This window comes from Pseudorasbora parva, chromosome 18, assembly GCF_024679245.1.
Source record: "Pseudorasbora parva isolate DD20220531a chromosome 18, ASM2467924v1, whole genome shotgun sequence".
In the NCBI taxonomy this organism is placed as follows: Eukaryota; Metazoa; Chordata; class Actinopteri; order Cypriniformes; family Gobionidae; genus Pseudorasbora; species Pseudorasbora parva.
In genome coordinates, this window is record NC_090189.1 from 32,199,913 (window position 1) to 32,217,700 (window position 17,788).

At 42.4% G+C, this 17,788-nt stretch overlaps 2 long non-coding RNA genes across 4 annotated transcripts; both read left to right on the forward strand.

Annotated features, from left to right (window-relative positions):
* Positions 1 to 7,060: 7,060 nt before the first annotated feature.
* Positions 7,061 to 7,690, forward strand: LOC137046528 (uncharacterized). The gene is made up of 4 exons (XR_010898991.1): positions 7,061 to 7,075; positions 7,189 to 7,348; positions 7,445 to 7,580; positions 7,663 to 7,690. It is a non-coding gene; the product is annotated as an uncharacterized lncRNA (long non-coding RNA).
* Positions 7,691 to 7,692: 2 nt separating this feature from the next.
* LOC137046530 (uncharacterized) lies at positions 7,693 to 9,325 on the forward strand. 3 transcript variants are annotated; one of them, XR_010898993.1, is made up of 6 exons: positions 7,693 to 7,752; positions 7,940 to 7,992; positions 8,065 to 8,160; positions 8,235 to 8,302; positions 8,828 to 8,905; positions 8,985 to 9,325. It is a non-coding gene; the product is annotated as an uncharacterized lncRNA (long non-coding RNA). The 3 variants fall into 3 exon arrangements; XR_010898994.1 differs by lacking the exon at positions 7,693 to 7,752 and having other exon boundaries at positions 7,858 to 7,992; positions 8,985 to 9,076; positions 9,163 to 9,325; XR_010898992.1 differs by lacking the exon at positions 7,693 to 7,752 and having other exon boundaries at positions 7,858 to 7,992.
* Positions 9,326 to 17,788: the final 8,463 nt, after the last annotated feature.

The window sequence follows — 17,788 nt, forward strand, 5'->3', positions numbered from 1 at the left end:
CCTTCATATCTACGAAAAGTCTTTAGTTTTATTATATTTATAAAATAAATATGGGCTGTACCGAGTCTTTCCCGAAAAAAACGAGCGCCTGGAGGCGTATCGTGTGGGCGGAGCTAAAGAATGACAAGCGCGCAAAGCAGTGAGCGTGGAGAAACTCATGGCTATCACAGATAATGCTCCAGAATCATTCGGAGGCTGAAATAAATTGAACAGGAGAAACGGCAACAGCAGGACGTCCGTCTCTGTGGTATGTACTGTATTTAGTGGCCTGTCAATATTTGTTTGTGTTTACTTGCAGTTTATGAGGGCATGATTCGGTTTATGGACTATTGTATGTGATTAAACCTTAGCAGTAGCAAGCAAAATGGTTTTGCACGTCAGACTAGTGTAACATTATACATAGAACAACAATGGAGTCCGTTAGCGCATTTGAATGACGAAGCACTCGTGTCGTTTACTGATGTTTACTCACGCGACGAGCCAACAGCATAGACATTTGAAGCAGTTTTACTCACCGGCTGCTTTCAAAGCAGGACCGAACCTTTATCGCTGGTACCGCTCCGTCAAAAACACACTTCTATGGTATGATTTGGTGAAGTCCTGACAGCAGTGAACGATGGAGATCCACTTTTGCGTCGCGACAGAAGCAATTTTGTGAAGCTTCCCGTCATTTCTGCGTTCTAATCGGGTCAAATGCAGCGCTGCCTTCCCGGAAAGCTGTGCTGAAGCGTTGAAGTCACCCATAGGAATAAAGTGGAGCACGGCGTCTGGATCGACTGGATCTGCACCTGAGTAGTGTTTATGGCCATGCATTTCCTCTCACGCGCACGCACCCTTCCGGGAGAAGAGCCCGTACAGCCCATACAAGGACCTTCCGATCTATTAACGTCAAGTCGACCCATACTCGAAAAAACTCTCCGAAACTTGAGAGAAACCGGAAGGAGTATTTATAACACAGAAATACTCCATCAAACGTCCAACATTAGTTTTTGAAACTTTGTCTACGTTTAGGATGGGAATCCAAGTCTTTAACAGTGTAAAATGCTCAGTATGCATGAAACAGCATTTCACCCCCCCTTTAAACGATAAATGTTTGTAAGAAAAAGAACAATATTTGACTTTTTTAAACTGTAGACTATATCGCTTCCAACGAGCAGTCATCTGCGTGCATACGAGGGTTGATTTCCCGCTTAATGTAACTTGAAGTCTTTAATGTAACCCGAAAAACACTGGTCGTGTGGATGTTGGATGTTGTCGTATTTTATTTTATTTTTTTATGCTCACAACAGTATACAAACAATAACATAATATATGTGTTACATGTATGGTCTGTTTTGGTTGTGTTTTTCTCCTTGTACTTCCTGTTTTGAGTTGTCACATGTTCCTTTGTTTTGTTTCCCGCCACTTTTCCGTTGTCATAGTTAACCTCGTTAGTTTAGTCCCATTCAGCTGTGTTTAGTTAATTGTCATCTCTGTCACCTGTCCTCCTCGTTTAGTCTGGTAATCAGTGTGTGTATTTAAGTTCCTCTTGTTCTCTCTGTCTTTGTCTGGTTGTTATGTAATGTTCAGTACATGTTAAGGTAATGGTGTTTAATGTTATGTTTTGAGTCTGATTTGAATAAAGCCTGTTTTGTTTGGAAGTCCTGGATCTCCTCATCTCTGCTTTATCCAACACCTGTTACAATATCATAATAGCAATTAGAAACAAACAAGACTAAAAGACAAGAGACCCCAGTTCTCGTGTATGTTTCTAATGAAACACGCATGAGAACGTCATGAAAGCTTGAAGCGTCTCATCTCATGTACACGCTGGTAACTGCTGATCAGATAAGAAGATTACTAAATTATAACAGCATTTCTTGGTGTACTACTTTTCTTTTAATAAATAATAATACAGCATTTCAAAAGACATGGGATTCCTCTTGAATCTGAATTTCATCAATGGAAATAATGACAAAGAAGAAGAGGAGCAAGAAAAGGGGGCAAAACATGCCTCTTTCTGTCAGGAAATCATCATTTGAAATTAAAAGTTTATTTTTTTTAAAGAATTAAGTTGTTTTTCAAATAAATATTTCTGAGTGATATCAAATTGTGTATGTGTTTTTGTTGTACTTACCCTGTAACTACATGAAACAAGAGGGAAACAAGAGCCACTTTAATATACAGCCCGCAGATTCATACTTACCCTGTAACTACATGAAACAAGAGGATAACAAACACTATTTTATTTGACAGCCCGCAGAATCATACTTACCCTGTAACTAAACAGATAATTACCCTTTAATTAAAAAATACTTACAGTATAAATAATTTGTTTATTTTCCTGATAGTTACCCCTTTATTCCCAAAATATTACATATTGTTCCTTTATACCTACAAGTACTTACTTTACAGTTACAATATAATTACCGAAAGTTATGCTGTAAATTCCCTTTATTTATGCAGTATTTATTTATTTCCGGGACGTAATTGTCAGGGACCAATCAAGCCCGGTCCCATCCACCACTCAATGATCACTGTCACCTGAATTTTGATAAACACCACCTGTTCCCAATCAGCACAGCCATTATCCAGCACTATATTACGCCTCTCACATCAGCACTCTAGCGTCAAGCCTCAACTAGGACAGACCACTTACCTGCCTGTCTCTTTACGAAGAGTTGTATCCCGATCTGAAGTCCGTTTTACCCTGTCTCTTTTGATCCCCTTCCAGATCCGCCAAAGGAATTCTGATCGGAGCTCCCGGTTTCTGTGTATCCCCTTAGACGCTGCTTCCCCCCGTTTTATCCATCGCTGTAAGGAATGAACCAAGTATTGTTGACTTTCATCTGCATTATTGTGAAGTGTAGTATCGCAGGCATTATCCCCGACTCCCGGTTGGGTGTTTATCTCCTAGCTGGACATTGATTCACTAACTGACTCATTGTGCACTAATCTCTTGTAAATAAACACTGTATTTGGATTCACCTACCTAGTCTCCTATGTGTGTATGTCCTAAAAGTAATCTAAAGTGTTACCGAAAGAAATGCCAAATTGAGCTACCACATTTGTTAGCGTTTTAATATCTGATTATCAACCATGATGACTAAATCAGCTGCATATGCAGATAACTTTAGAGGCATATCACACCCTGGTAAAATCACACCTTTTAAAACAGATCTAAATTTATTTAATAAAGGTTCAAAAGCCAGAGAATATAACATGCCAGATAGGGCACAGCCCTGTCTAATTCTCCACTGGACCTAAAAATGAGTGCTTAAAACAACATTGATCTTCAAAACACTCTGAATACAAAGTCTTCGTGATACAGTTTTGTATTGATTTTATTGATAAAAAGTCTTGATTTTATTGATAAAACAAGGAGTAAACCCAAAGGCAAGTCATTGTTTTCCAAAAATATTTGTGGCCAATATGATCAAAAGCTTTTACCCGATCAGTTTAAGACCTAAAAAAACTTCGTGTAATTCTCGAATGAGAACAATATTGTCAGAAATCAAATATTCCAGGCACACAGTTTATCTAATCAGGATAAACTACTTGTTCCATTATTTTACTAAGTGTACTTGCCAACATTTTGGAGAGGAGTTTATAATCAGTACAATGCAGGGACACGGGTCTTCATTTTTTTATGAGCTGCAGGTCACCTTTTTTTGGCAGCAGGGTAAGAACTGCCCTTCTGCAACTTAAAGGCACATTTTCATTGGCTCTACTATCATTAAGCACTGCCAAAAGATCTTCTTCAGTTACAAACCAAAAATATTATAAAAATCAAAAGGCTAATCCATCTAACCTAGCAGTTTTTTTCTGTTCTGTTTACTCTGCAAAGCTGCACGAATTTCATCCAGGGAAATTAACTTTCCAACACTGCATTGCTTTCTTTTTGACCTGTTTGACCTGGGGAAGACCCGTGTAAAAACTCTGAACCATCACCTCCTTTTCTTGGTGCTCACATTTGTAGATCACAATCACTATAAAAACTCACAGCATGCCCATGAATAGCAGCATGATCAGACATCTCATGTCAAAAATCTGATTTTAAACTATGAATAAGTCTTCTTTGACCATTTTCACTCTCCAATCCCCAAAAAAGTATGATAAAACACCCATTTCTACCTCATTCTTAAACCAGGACCTAATCAGACCTCCTTGTGCTGATACTCCAAGCAGGTCAGTTAACACAGACTTTTTAACCTCAAGAGCTTCAAAATAGCATTGCTCCTTTATGACCTCAGCTAAAATCTTGAGTTCTTCCACTTCAGACTTTATTTAGTAAAACTGTATTAAAGTGCTAATAAGCAGTACTAGGCTTTACACGTTTCCGAAAGACAAACATTTGCAGCGAGTTGTAACACTCCGCCTGATAAAGGCTGTTTACACAACTATCACGGTACGTTAATCCTTTTCTTAAAAGGTGCTCAAATAAACTTTTCACAACATCCACTTAGATAATAAACCAAAGTGTATTGAATCAGCAACCCCAAACCCCATAAACAAATATATATGTATACAATATTAACAATGGTAGAAAAATAATGTAAAGAAAATTCAGTCCAAGTCCTGTGTGTGTGTGTGTGTGTGTGTGTGACGAATCGGTCTCACCGGTGCAATATTATAGTCCGGGAGCTCGATGAAGCAAAGTTATCCTGTGCTGGATCCTCAACCAGAAATAGTCCACTCTTATTTCCTTAGGGAGATAAACATCCACAGACGGTGATAACCAAGCTCTTGTGCAATGATCGATCGATCGCGTAATCCGCTATTCCTGAGAGCGTCCTCTCTCGAGCGCCGGTAAGCCGGCTTCTTTTATTTGATGTGCCACATCAGCCGTCAGGACCGATGACGTCACTGGGGATTCCCTGACGCTCCCGCCGGAAGTCACGCGAGAGTGAGAACGAGAACCAACACATATCCGGGGCAAACAACGACAAGGGGAAATACATACAACAGCTGTAATGTGTTAATAATTAAATGAATTAACGGCAGTCTATATATATATGTATCCCTTTATGTGGCAGCGCTACATAGATCCCCTCCCCCAGCCAGCGGCATCGGAGGAGAACGTCCGTAATAACGCTTCAGGTTTACCACATTTAATACATCGATTCTAGGTGGGTTGCCCCAGCACACAGTGTAATTTATTGGCCCCGTTTTACTTTTTATTTCAGCTGGACCCTCCCACTTGGGCGCTAGCTTGGCAGAGAACCTATTCGATGAACTAGAGAGAGGATGAGTTTTAATCCAAACTAGGTCACCCATTTGAAACTGCGCATTTTTTCTACGGTAATTATAATACCTAGCTTGTTTGGCTTGACACATCCTCATTCTATTCTTCACCTCCTCCACCATGATGTTTTGTCGTTCCACCAGGGAATATGCAGCTTGATCTGGCAACGGTGGCCGATGGATTAGGCGCTCCAGTGGTCCCCTAATTTGCCTGCCCATCATAAGCTCCGCAGGTGTCCTTCCTGTGGTTTCCTGTTGGGCATTGTTGATGGCATAGCGGAACTCGGGCCGCCACTGGTCCCAGGTCTGATGTTGTTGACCCACATAAGCCGCAATCATGGTCTTTATGGTCCGGTTGAATCTTTCAGTGAGATTTGATTGGGGATGATAGCTCGTGGTGAGTTTTTGAACGCAACCCCATGTCTTGCACAGATCCCCCAGCAGACCAGAAGTGAATTGGGGACCCCGATCAGACACCAGATATTTGGGCACCCCCCATCGGGTAAATATCTCCTCTCGGAGTATTTTCACTAACTTCTGGGTCTTTCCATCCCTCAATGGAAACATTTCCACCCACTTAGTGAAATAATCCACAATGACCAGGAGGTAGGTGTTCTGTTTTTTACTGCGGAGAAAGGGTCCCATTAAGTCCACCCCGAGCATGTAACCTGGTTCTGTGATCGGTGAACTTTGCATAAATCCAGACGGTTTTGTGTTACAGGGTTTATATTTCTGGCATACCTCACAGCCTTTGACGTGCTGCCACACATCCTTCCTGACGGAGGGCCACCATGCCACATCTAGGATTTTCAGCAGGGTTTTCAACTGTCCCAGATGGCCACCTAGGGGGTTATCATGGTAATAATGCATGAAGTCAGTGGTTAATGATTTGGGTACTACCAACTGGAACTTCTCTCCCTTAGTTCTTAAAGGCACTTTGCGGTACAACACCCCCTGGTGGTCTTCAAAGGTGATGGGCTGTTCCTTGGCAGACCGAGGGTTGAGGCCAGACTGCAGGTGAGTAATAGTATCGTCCCCCCGTTGAGCTTGAGCTATTTCTTCCAGAGAGTGTGGTAATGTGGTCGAATGTTGTGTAGACATGGCTAGACATTGGGCATCATCTGTAGAAAACGGCTCCTGAACCCGGGATAGAGCGTCGGGTCCCATGTTGAGGCAGCCCTTTCTATGGTGAACCTGAAAGTTGAATTGTTGCAGGCGGAGTGTCCAGCGAGTGAGTCGAGAGGAGGTTTTAGGGCAGTTGAATGCCCATGTGAGAGCTGCGTGGTCAGTGAAAACCTCAAAAGGCCATCCCTCCAGGTAATGCCTCCACTTCTCCACCGCCCACACCACTGCTAGACATTCCTTTTCAGAAGTGCTGTAATTTTTCTCTGCTCCTGTTAAGGTCCGTGATGCATAAGCCACCACTTGTTCTCCTTCCTCAGAGTGTTGCGTGAGTATAGCGCCCAGTCCTAAATCACTCGCGTCCGTGTGAACCTGGAAGGTTTTGTTGAGTTCAGGTTGAATTAAGACGGGTGCATTCTGTAGTGCTTGTTTCAAACCATCCATACTAGCCTGACACTCTGTAGTCCAGTCCCACTTTACTCCTTTCTTTTTTAGATGGTTCAATGGGGCGGATATGTCTGCGAAGTGGGGTATGAACTTATGATACCACCCCGCCAGGCCCAGAAACCTTTGCAAGCTCTTGAGATCTTGTGGTGGCGGGTACTCAGCCACAGCTCTGCTCTTCTCTCTGTTAATCTCCACCCCCCTCTCAGAGACTATATGGCCCAGAAATTTGAGCTGGCGCTTGAAGAAGTGGCATTTCTTCATGTTCAATGTCAAATTGGCTTGGGTAAGTTTCTGAAAAACAGAGTTAATGTCTTGAATGTGGTGCTCTTGAGACTTTGAATAGATGATTATGTCGTCAATATATACAAAGCAGATTTTCCCTCTCAACTCTGCTAGCACACTCTCCATCAAACGCTGGAAGGTGGCCGCGGCATTTCTGAGTCCATAGGGCATGGACTTGAATTGGTATAACCCTTTGGTGGTGATAAAAGCCGTCTTCTCCTTGCTCAACTCCTCCATCTCCACCTGCCAGTACCCAGACTGCAGATCTAAGGAGGTAAACCATGAGGCCCCTTCTAGTGATTCCAGAATGTCGTGAATCAAAGGCATTGGGTAAGCATCCGGTACGGTCTTGCTGTTAAGCTTTCTATAGTCCACACAGAAACGATATGCACCATCCGGTTTGGGGACCAGAACCACCGGAGAAGACCAAGGAGAGAAGGAGGGCTCAATGATGCTGTCCCGCAGCATCTGATCCACCTGCTCCTCTATGACCTGCTTCTTTAGAGGTGACACTCTATATGCCCGTGATTTGATGGGTATATCTTCGGTTACCATAATCTTGTGTCGTACCACTGATGTTTTACCCAGGGTGTTAGAGGTGGTGAATGGCCAGGTGTAGATCAATTTTGCCATCTCTTCCGGATTGTCGGAGTCCCACTGGCTGATCTCTGTGTTGAGGTACGGGAGTTCAGAAAACCTGCCAGTTGGTGGTAAGGCGTAATATAGGTTCAGCGTTGCAGCCGTAAGAGTATGAGCTTGTTCTTCCGGGGTCGCTGCGCCTGTTGGTATCAGTGATGGCAAGAAAGGGTAGTATGTGTATCCTTTTTCCGATTTTAACCCATACCTCCGTTGTCCCACCTCCAAGACTGCTCCTGTGACCCTCAGGAAATCCAGACCCGCAATAAGAGGAAAGGCGAGGTGAGTGTTTTTCAGGATATAAGTATCCATAATACACTCCTGGTCATGCCATTGAAACCTAACCTTTTGCAGGTCTCTGGACTGATGAATGGTTCCATCTGCCATAATAAATCGCTGAGGGCTGGAGTTCATTGTCACTGGCTTCTCTGCCTTCAACTGATTCCACAGGTTTTCTTGCATTAAGGTATAAGTGCTTCCTGTGTCCAATACAGCATTCACTTCTTTACCATTCACCTTTACAGGCACCACAAGGAGTGAAGACCCCGGATGGTGTTGTGCCAGAGTTACTCCTGCCAGGTTTTTGTTGAAGGTACGTTCTCCAGATTTCTTGTAGGCCTTCTCTTTGCTGCTCTGAGAGCCGACTTTTTGCCAATAGTCCTTGGCTCCCATGCAGTCCTTTTCCACCCTTGAGCCAACCTTCACCAGTTGTTCCACTGAATTCACCGTTCCCCTTAGACATCCTGCGACCCTGGGGTTGATGTTGTTTAGTATTCGGTTCACCAGTTCCTCCTCAGATATCTCAGGCTTCCACTTCAGACAGAGAGCTCTGTAGTCGTAAGCAAAGTCCCTCAGGCGTTGTTGTGGCTGCTGAACCAGAGTCCTCAGTTTTTCCTCCACTTCAGAGAGGTAATCATCTGCGAGGAAAGCAGCCATGAATGCCTTTTTGAAGGATTTCCAATCTGTTATCTTTGACTTCTCTGCCTTCCACCAGCTCAGAGCTGGTCCCTTCAAGACTGTGCTTAAGGTTCCAATAAGCTCGACACCAGGAAGTGGCCTGATCTCTAGGAAGTTCTCACATTGTTCAAGGAAGTTAAGCACCTCCGCTGTTTCACAGGAGTCTCCAAAGGACGGGAACTCCAGGCGGATGGGAGGTCGAGCGTAGAATGAGGATGTACCAGCCCCTACTGCAGAGGTAAACACATTAGGAGTTTTAGAATGCACAGTAGGTTGAATGTCATATGTATCATTAACCGTGGGAATTCGCTGCCTAGTTACAGGAGCTGGGGTTGGGGGATGTCGGACCGAAGCCACCCGAGAGGCCTCAGGGGTGAAGGCCTGCAACCTGGAGAGTGTGGGAGTGCTAGTTAGTCTCAACTTCCTCATTTGACTTTCCCATTTATGGTCTCGCCTGAGAAAACAGTTTGTGACTGCTTTTTCTAATTTTTCTAGCGACTTTAAAAAATAGTCCTCCAAACCTGCCAAGCTAGAATCCACGGCCTCCCTGAAACTGGTTTCTCTGTTCAATGTACTGTCCATTGACTGTTTAAAATCATTTTCTAAGGTGTGTACCTTTTGATTAAGAGCCAATAAATCCACTTTACATTGTGCCAGATCTGTGTGTATTGATTGTACTACCTCAGCATTCCTCATATGACCTTCATCATCATCATCATCATCATCAGACTGTTCAGAGTCAGACATGTACAGTGAACTAATCATAGAAGTTATTTCTGCAGTAGGATTACGCCGGGTCACAAACGGGCCTGCAGTAAAATCTGTCTCATTTTGTTCTACATCATCTTGAACATTTACTGGCATCACCGGGTTATCAGTATTCTCTATCTGAACTTGAACTACTGCATCCCTATTTACCTCATCCATAATTCCGGTTGAAAAAAAACAAAAACAACAAAAAAAACAATTCAAACACCTTAATAAGGAAAATCCCCGTACGGGCCACCAATATGTAACACTCCGCCTGATAAAGGCTGTTTACACAACTATCACGGTACGTTAATCCTTTTCTTAAAAGGTGCTCAAATAAACTGGCGCTGCCACATAAAGGGATACATATATATATAGACTGCCGTTAATTCATTTAATTATTAACACATTACAGCTGTTGTATGTATTTCCCCTTGTCGTTGTTTGCCCCGGATATGTGTTGGTTCTCGTTCTCACTCTCGCGTGACTTCCGGCGGGAGCGTCAGGGAATCCCCAGTGGCGTCATCGGTCCTGACGGCTGATGTGGCACATCAAATAAAAGAAGCCGGCTTACCGGCGCTCGAGAGAGGACGCTCTCAGGAATAGCGGATTACGCGATCGATCGATCATTGCACAAGAGCTTGGTTATCACCGTCTGTGGATGTTTATCTCCCTAAGGAAATAAGAGTGGACTATTTCTGGTTGAGGATCCAGCACAGGATAACTTTGCTTCATCGAGCTCCCGGACTATAATATTGCACCGGTGAGACCGATTCGTCACACACACACACACACACACACAGGACTTGGACTGAATTTTCTATACATAATTTTTCTACCATTGTTAATATTGTATACATATATATTTGTTTATGGGGTTTGGGGTTGCTGATTCAATACACTTTGGTTTATTATCTAAGTGGATGTTGTGAAAAGTTTATTTGAGCACCTTTTAAGAAAAGGATTAACGTACCGTGATAGTTGTGTAAACAGCCTTTATCAGGCGGAGTGTTACAGAGTGATCAGAAAACCGAACAGAGATAATGAAACTGAGAAAAATGTTTTTTTAACAACATTAACATGATATTTAAAACAATAAAAATGATCAAGTCTGGCCATGTACAATAAATTGTCTTTACAATGAGTCCAGGTATACTGACTTTAATTGACATGTAACCTTCTCCACACATCATACAATGCACGAGTCTCTAACACTTGAATTATACAGGTACGAGAGGGAGAATGAGGCTCTAAATGATTTGAAGCCTACAAGCCTATTCTCTGTGCAATTCCAGTCCCCACCTATAAATAAAAATGGTTTATCATTACAATCTCTAATAAAACTATTTACATTCTCCATAAAATTCATACCCTACAAGGTGGTCATGGAGAGGTGAAGTGCCTAAGTCATCTAGCTCCTGGGGTTCCCCAGGGCTCAGTTCTTGGACCACTTCTCTTCTCCATCTACATGTCATCATTAGGATCTGTCATTCAGAAACACAGATTTTCCTATCACTGCTATGCTGATGACACTTAACTCTACTTCTCATTTCAACCAGATGATCTTACAGTTGGTGTTCTTATCGCTGCCTGCCTGACAGACATTCCTGGCTGGATGAAGGAGCATCACCTTTAACTCAATCTTGCAAAGACAGATCTGCTTGTGGTCTCATCCAACCCAGAACTCCATCAAAATTTCTCCCTTCAGCTAGGTTTGTCCACCATAACTCTGTCCAGGACAGTCAGGAACCTTGTAGTTGTGACTGATGACCAGTTAAACTTCACTGACCACATTACTACAACAGCCCGGTCCTGCAGATTTGCCTTATGCAACATTAGGAAGATTAGACCCTTCCTATCAGAACAGGCCACACAACTCCTGGTCCAAGGTCTTGTTCTCTCTAGACTGGAATACTCTGATACTCTTCTGGCTGGCCTTCCGGCATGCACTATCAAACCGTTGCAACTGATCCAGAATGCAGCAGCGACAGTCGCCTTTAATGAGGCAAAGAGAGCGCATGTCAAGCCTCTCTTCATCAGTTTGCACTGGCTGCCAATAGTCGCTCGCATCAAATTCAAGGCACTGGTGCTCACCTACAAAGCAGCCACCAGCTCTGCACCAATATTCCTAAAATCGCTTGTTCAGACTTACACACTCTCCAGAAGCTTGCATTCTGCAAGTGAATGTCGTCTCATGGTTCCATCCCAAAGAGGCATAAAATCCCTCGCACTGACCTTTTCCTGGACCGTTCCCACCTGGGGGAATGGCCTACCTATCTTAATTTGAGCAGCCGATGTCCTTGCAAAAGAGGCTGGCTGTTCACAGAGCTCTGTGTCCAAGCATATCAATAGAGAGGTGAAGGGAAGGAAAATATGTGGTATAAAATAATGTAAAAGCAATAGGGATAACCACACCCCTGAAGAGAATTGTGAAGCAAAACCCATTAAAAGATGTGGGGGAGATTCACAAAGGGTGGACTGCAGCTGGAATCAGTGCTTCAAGAACCACTACGCAAAGATGTATACAAGACTTGGGTTTCAGCTTTTGCATTCCTGGTGTCAAGCCACTCTTGAAAAACAGACAGCGTCAGAAGCGTGTTGTCTGGGCTAAAGACAAAAAGGACTGGACTGCTGCAGAGTGGTCCAAATTTATGTCCTCTGATGAAAGTAAATTTTGCATTTCCTTAATGAATCAGGATCAGTCTGGAGGAAAAGAGGAGAGGCACACAATCCACGTTGCTTGAGGTCCAGTCTAAGGTTTCCAGAGTCAGTGAGGGTTCGGGTGCCATGTCATCTGCAGTTGTTGGTCCACTTTATTTTCTGAGGTCTAAGGTCAATAGAAAATCTATGGTGTTTTGTAAACAGGAAGATGCGATACGCCAGACCCAACAATGCAGAAGAGCTGAAGGCCACTATCAGAGTAACCTAGGCTCTCATAACACCTGAGCAGAGCCACAGACTGATCGACTCCTAAAGGGTTAGTTCACCCAAAAATGAAATTGATTTCATTACTGACTCACCCTAATGTCATTCCACACCCGTAAGACCTCCGTTCATCTTCAGAACACAGTTTAAGATATTATATATTTTAGTCCCAGAGCATATGCAGTCTATGCACACATCACTGTCCATGTCCAGAAAGGTAATAAAACATCATCAAAGTACTCCATATGTGACATCAGTTGGTTAAGTAGAATCTCTTAAAGCATCGAAAATACATTTTGGTCCAAAAATAACAAAAACTGCGACTTCATTCAGCATTGTCTTCTGTTACGTATTCCTCAAATAAAGATTCAAATGGTCATGAATCAGTGAATCGATCAATGATTCAGATCGCCAATGTCATGTGATTTCAGCAGTTTGGTAGTTTGACATGCGATCCAAACTGCTGAAATCACGTGACATTGGCAATCCGAATCATTGATCGATTCACTGATTCATGACCGTTTGAATCTTTATTTGAGTAACACGGAAGAAAAGTCAATGCTGAATAAATTTGTACTTTTTGATATTTTTGGACCAAAATGTATTTTTGATGCTTCAAGAGATTCTAATCAATCAACTGATGTCTGAACGGAGGTCTTACGGGTGTGGAACGACATTAGAGTGAGTATTATTGACAGAAATTTCATTTTTGTGTGAACTAACCCTTTAAGTAATATTCTAATTTTCTGAGATACTGAATTTGGGATTTTCCTTAGTTGTCAGTTATATTCATTAAAATGAAAAGAAATAAACATTTGAAATATATAATTCTGTGTGTAATGAATTAATATAATCTCAAGTTTCACTTTTTGAATGAAATTAGTTCAATAAATCAACTTTTTGATAATACTCTAATTGTACGACTAGGACCTGTACTTTGTGTCTCTTGTACAAAGATAACATCCAGTTGTTGTTGTTTTTAAGGGAGCACAGCCAGTCTGAAACATGAAGCTCTTTTTCTTTCGTCTCTAGCTCCATTTAAATTTCAACTGCCTATTTTTAACTCACTCATAAAACCAAAAGAAAAACTAATTAAAACAAAAACTAAACCTAATCACCATCTTCTAACTGCATTTCAACTTTCAAAACAAGTTTCTTTAAACGATAAATTGCTTGGTCAGTGAAAATTTTCAGAACTTTTATGAAAATTCTTAACTGAATCTATGAAAAGTTGCAGATAAGGAAACACTCTCAATCTTCACATGCCTAGCTCCTTTAGTACTCTAAAGAAACCTATTAAGTCTCAACATAGAGTAGCCGCTTCTTTCCAGGGGCAAGGACTGTGAGTCTACCTCAAAACCAATATCTAGAGACTGAGAACAATCACGAAGGGGAAATGTTTTCATTTTTTCAGAGGATTAAAAAACAACTCTATTTTTTTTTATTTCCCAGCTTTATTTTTAATAGATTTTTCATCCACAAGCATCTCACTTTCTTTATCTAAAGAACAATCTACCTCCTCTTCTTCCTTCTGAGTGCTAGTACTAGCCTCCTCGTCAATCACAACAACATGCATTCTCAATTTGATCATTCTCAATTAAGTCCTTTTGAACAACTGGAGAGGGATCCTGAAAGATCTCTCTATTTTCCAGTATTGGTCTTTTATTTTGATTAAGCCTCTGAACTTTGTGTGATTGTTTTGGTTCTTTTCCATTTTATTTGTTTGGTTTTTGTACCTAACTCATTCAATTAAAGGACAACTCCAGGGATTTTTTAAGTTTATCTTTATCGTTATACCTTTGTGAGTACAGTCTATAGAAAAAAAAATAAAAAATGAACTGGATTGGTACTTGCAACACGGAGCTATTACAGTTAATGCTCAGAGCCCCCACTCAGCTAAAACGGCTGCTTTGTGGGCATAAACATAAAAGGGTGTATTTGTGCCTCTTAACAGACACAAAATGCAATTAAAATGACTGTCCAACATTAACAGGTCCCTTACATGACAACGATATGTGTTTAGCCACTTAGCCATTGTTTAAATTCACCTAAATAGTGTTTTAGACGGCTAGCTGTAGTCTCGTGCTGAAGTCCCATGGGAACGCAGTTTTAGCCGGAAGAAAAAGTCAAATAGTCCAGTTGGGAAGAGCATTGTGTGTGTAAAGCATGATTATTTTATTACTGCACATCTTTCCTCATGCCGTGTGTGCCCAAATGGAAGGATAAATAAAGTATACTTTACCGCCACAGTGGTTGCACCCGTCTTCGACCACAGAATGGCATTTCTTCAACCGGCCCTCCTGTGTTGTGTCTGTAAGCTAGTCATCCTTGTCAGAGCGTTCGCTGCAAATTTTTGCATTCTGTTGCCACAATTCGGAAAGGCACAAACACGAACCATTTCTTCTTCACTTGAGCCCGATCGGATCATCACTCTAGTGATGTCCGGTTCACGAATGAATCGTTCTTGTTTAACTGGTTCTTTTTAGTGTTCAAATCAGCGCTAATCTCACAAGTTACTTTAGTTGCTCACTTTCTGACATGAGTGACAGTCCCTCAGAATAGAAATAAACTAATGTCTTGAATTATATGTTGTAACTCCAACCTGTGGCAAGGGGGGCGTGGTTCAGCGAGGTCTGCAGCGGGAGAGAGAGCTGCGGGACGAGCGGTAAGTGAGTGGGTTGGACGCAGATTGATAATACCTGTCTCTTGTTCCAGTAATGGGCGTGGAGAGAGGTTAAAACGCTGGCGGAATCGGAAGCAGAGGAGAGAGAGACGGACTGCTGACACTCTGAGATACCCGGAAACCGGAAGGACTGCAACCCGGAAGTAAAACTGAGACTGAGCATATGAGAAAAAGACACACGCTGAAGTGTGCACGTTGTGATTTAAGTTATACAATAAAAAGACGTCAGCAGTCCAAGCCGACCCCTTGTCCTCTTCCTTACTTACCTCACGAATCGTTACACAACCTTTCACTGAACTGAGAATTTTTTTGCTGAGAGAACCGATAAACTCACGAGAAGCTGATACTGAGCATGCGCAAGTAACTGAACATGCAGCGGATCTCGGATCAGCAGTACAGAATCGAAAACCGTTTCTTTCAGACATGTTCGATACTGAGAACCGACGAGCTGATGAGCAGAGCCTCTTTACACACACGTCGCTCTTCCCAACTGGACTGTTTGCCTTTTTTCCAGCTACAACAGCATTCCCACGGGACTGCAGCGCAAGACTACAGCTAGCCGTCTAAAACAGGTGAATTTAAACAATGGCTAAGTGGCTGAATGCATCTTGTTGTCATGCAAGGGACCTGTTCTTGTTGGACAGAAATTTTAATTGCATTTTGTGTCTGTTAAGAGGCACAAAGACACCCTTTATGTCTATGCCCCCATAACGGCCGTTTTAGCTGAGTTGGGGCTCTGGGCATTAACTGTAACAGCTCCGTGTTGCAAGAACAAATCCCGTTCATTTATTTTTCTTCTATAGACTGTACGCACAAAGATATAACAATCAAGATAACGTCTCTGGTTATGACTGTAACCTTATTTCCTTGAGAACAGGGAACAAGATGCTGCGTCAGCTTGACACTACGGAGAACGCCTCCAGCGTTACAGGTGTCTGAACTACTATCGAATTACAGCAATCCTATTGACTAGCGACAGCCTATGATGTCATCAAGGTGCGACCAGGAAGTATACAGGGAGTGCAGAATTATTAGGCAAATGAGTATTTTGACCACATCATCCTCGTTATGCATGTTGTCTTACTCCAAGCTGTATAGGCTGGAAAGCCTACTACCAATTAAGCATATTAGGTGATGTGCATCTCTGTAATGAGAAGGGGTGTGGTCTAATGACATCAACACCCTATATCAGGTGTGCATAATTATTAGGCAACTTCCTTTCCTTTGGCAAAATGGGTCAAAAGAAGGACTTGACAGGCTCAGAAAAGTCAAAAATAGTGAGATATATTGCAGAGGGATGCAGCAGTCTTAAAATAGCCAAGCTTCTGAAGCGTGATCATCAAACAATCAAGCGTTTCATTCAAAATAGTCAACAGGGTCGCAAGAAGCGTGTGGAAAAACCAAGGCGCAAAATAACTGCCCGTGTACTGAGAAAAGTCAAGCGTGCAGCTGCCAAGATGCCACTTGCCACCAGTTTGGCCATATTTCAGAGCCGCAACATCACTGGAGTGCCCAAAAGCACAAGGTGTGCAATACTCAGAGACATGGCCAAGGTAAGAAAGGCAGAAAGTCGACCACCACTGAACAAGACACACAAGCTGAAACGTCAAGACTGGGCCAAGAAATATCTCAAGACTGATTTTTCTAAGGTTTTATGGACTGATGAAATGAGAGTGAGTCTTGATGGGCCAGATGGATGGGCCCGTGGCTGGATTGGTAAAGGGCAGAGAGCTCCAGTCCGACTCAGACGCCAGCAAGGTGGAGGTGGAGTACTGGTTTGGGCTGGTATCATCAAAGATGAGCTTGTGGGGCCTTTTCGGGATGAGGATGGAGTCAAGCTCAACTCCCAGTCCTACTGCCAGTTTCTGAAAGACACCTTCTTCAAGCAGTGGTACAGGAAAATGTCTGCATCCTTCAAGAAAAATACGAGAAAAATCTAATAATAGAGAAAAATCTAATGATATGGCCTCCTTGTTCACCTGATCTGAACCCCATTGAGAACCTGCGGTCCATCATCAAATGTGCGATTTACAAGGAGGGAAAACAGTACACCTCTCTGAACAGTGTCTGGGAGGCTGTGGTTGCTGCTGCACGCAATGTTGATGGTGAACAGATCAAAACACTGACAGAATCCATGGATGGCAGGCTTTTGAGTGTCCTTGCAAAGAAAGGTGGCTATATTGGTCACTGATTTGTTTTTGTTTGGTTTTTGAATGTCAGAAATGTATATTTGTGAATGTTGAGATGTTATATTGGTTTCACTGGTAAAAATAAATAATTGAAATGGGTATAAATTTGTTTTTTGTTAAGTTGCCTAATAATTATGCACAGTAATAGTCACCTGCACACACAGATATCCCCCTAAAATAGCTAAAACTAAACACTAAAAACTAAAACTTCCAAAAATATTCAGCTTTGATATTAATGAGTTTTTTGTGTTCATTGAGAACATGGTTGTTGTTCAATAATAAAATTAATCCTCAAAAATACAACTTGCCTAATAATTCTGCACTCCCTGTATAAGTGCGCCTTGCAAACATGACCCCAGCTTCTTCGTCTGAAAGGACTGTTCGCAGGCAGGCCCCGAGGCATGGCAAAGCGACGCAGCGTCTCGTTCCCTGTTCTTAGGGAACTAAGGTTACAGTTGTAACCAGAGACGTTACCTTTCGAAAGGGAACTCGCGCTGTGTCAGCTTGACGCTACGGGGAAAGATATACCCACGCCGCCAATGCCGAGGGGAGTGCATGGGAACTAGCAGTGAAA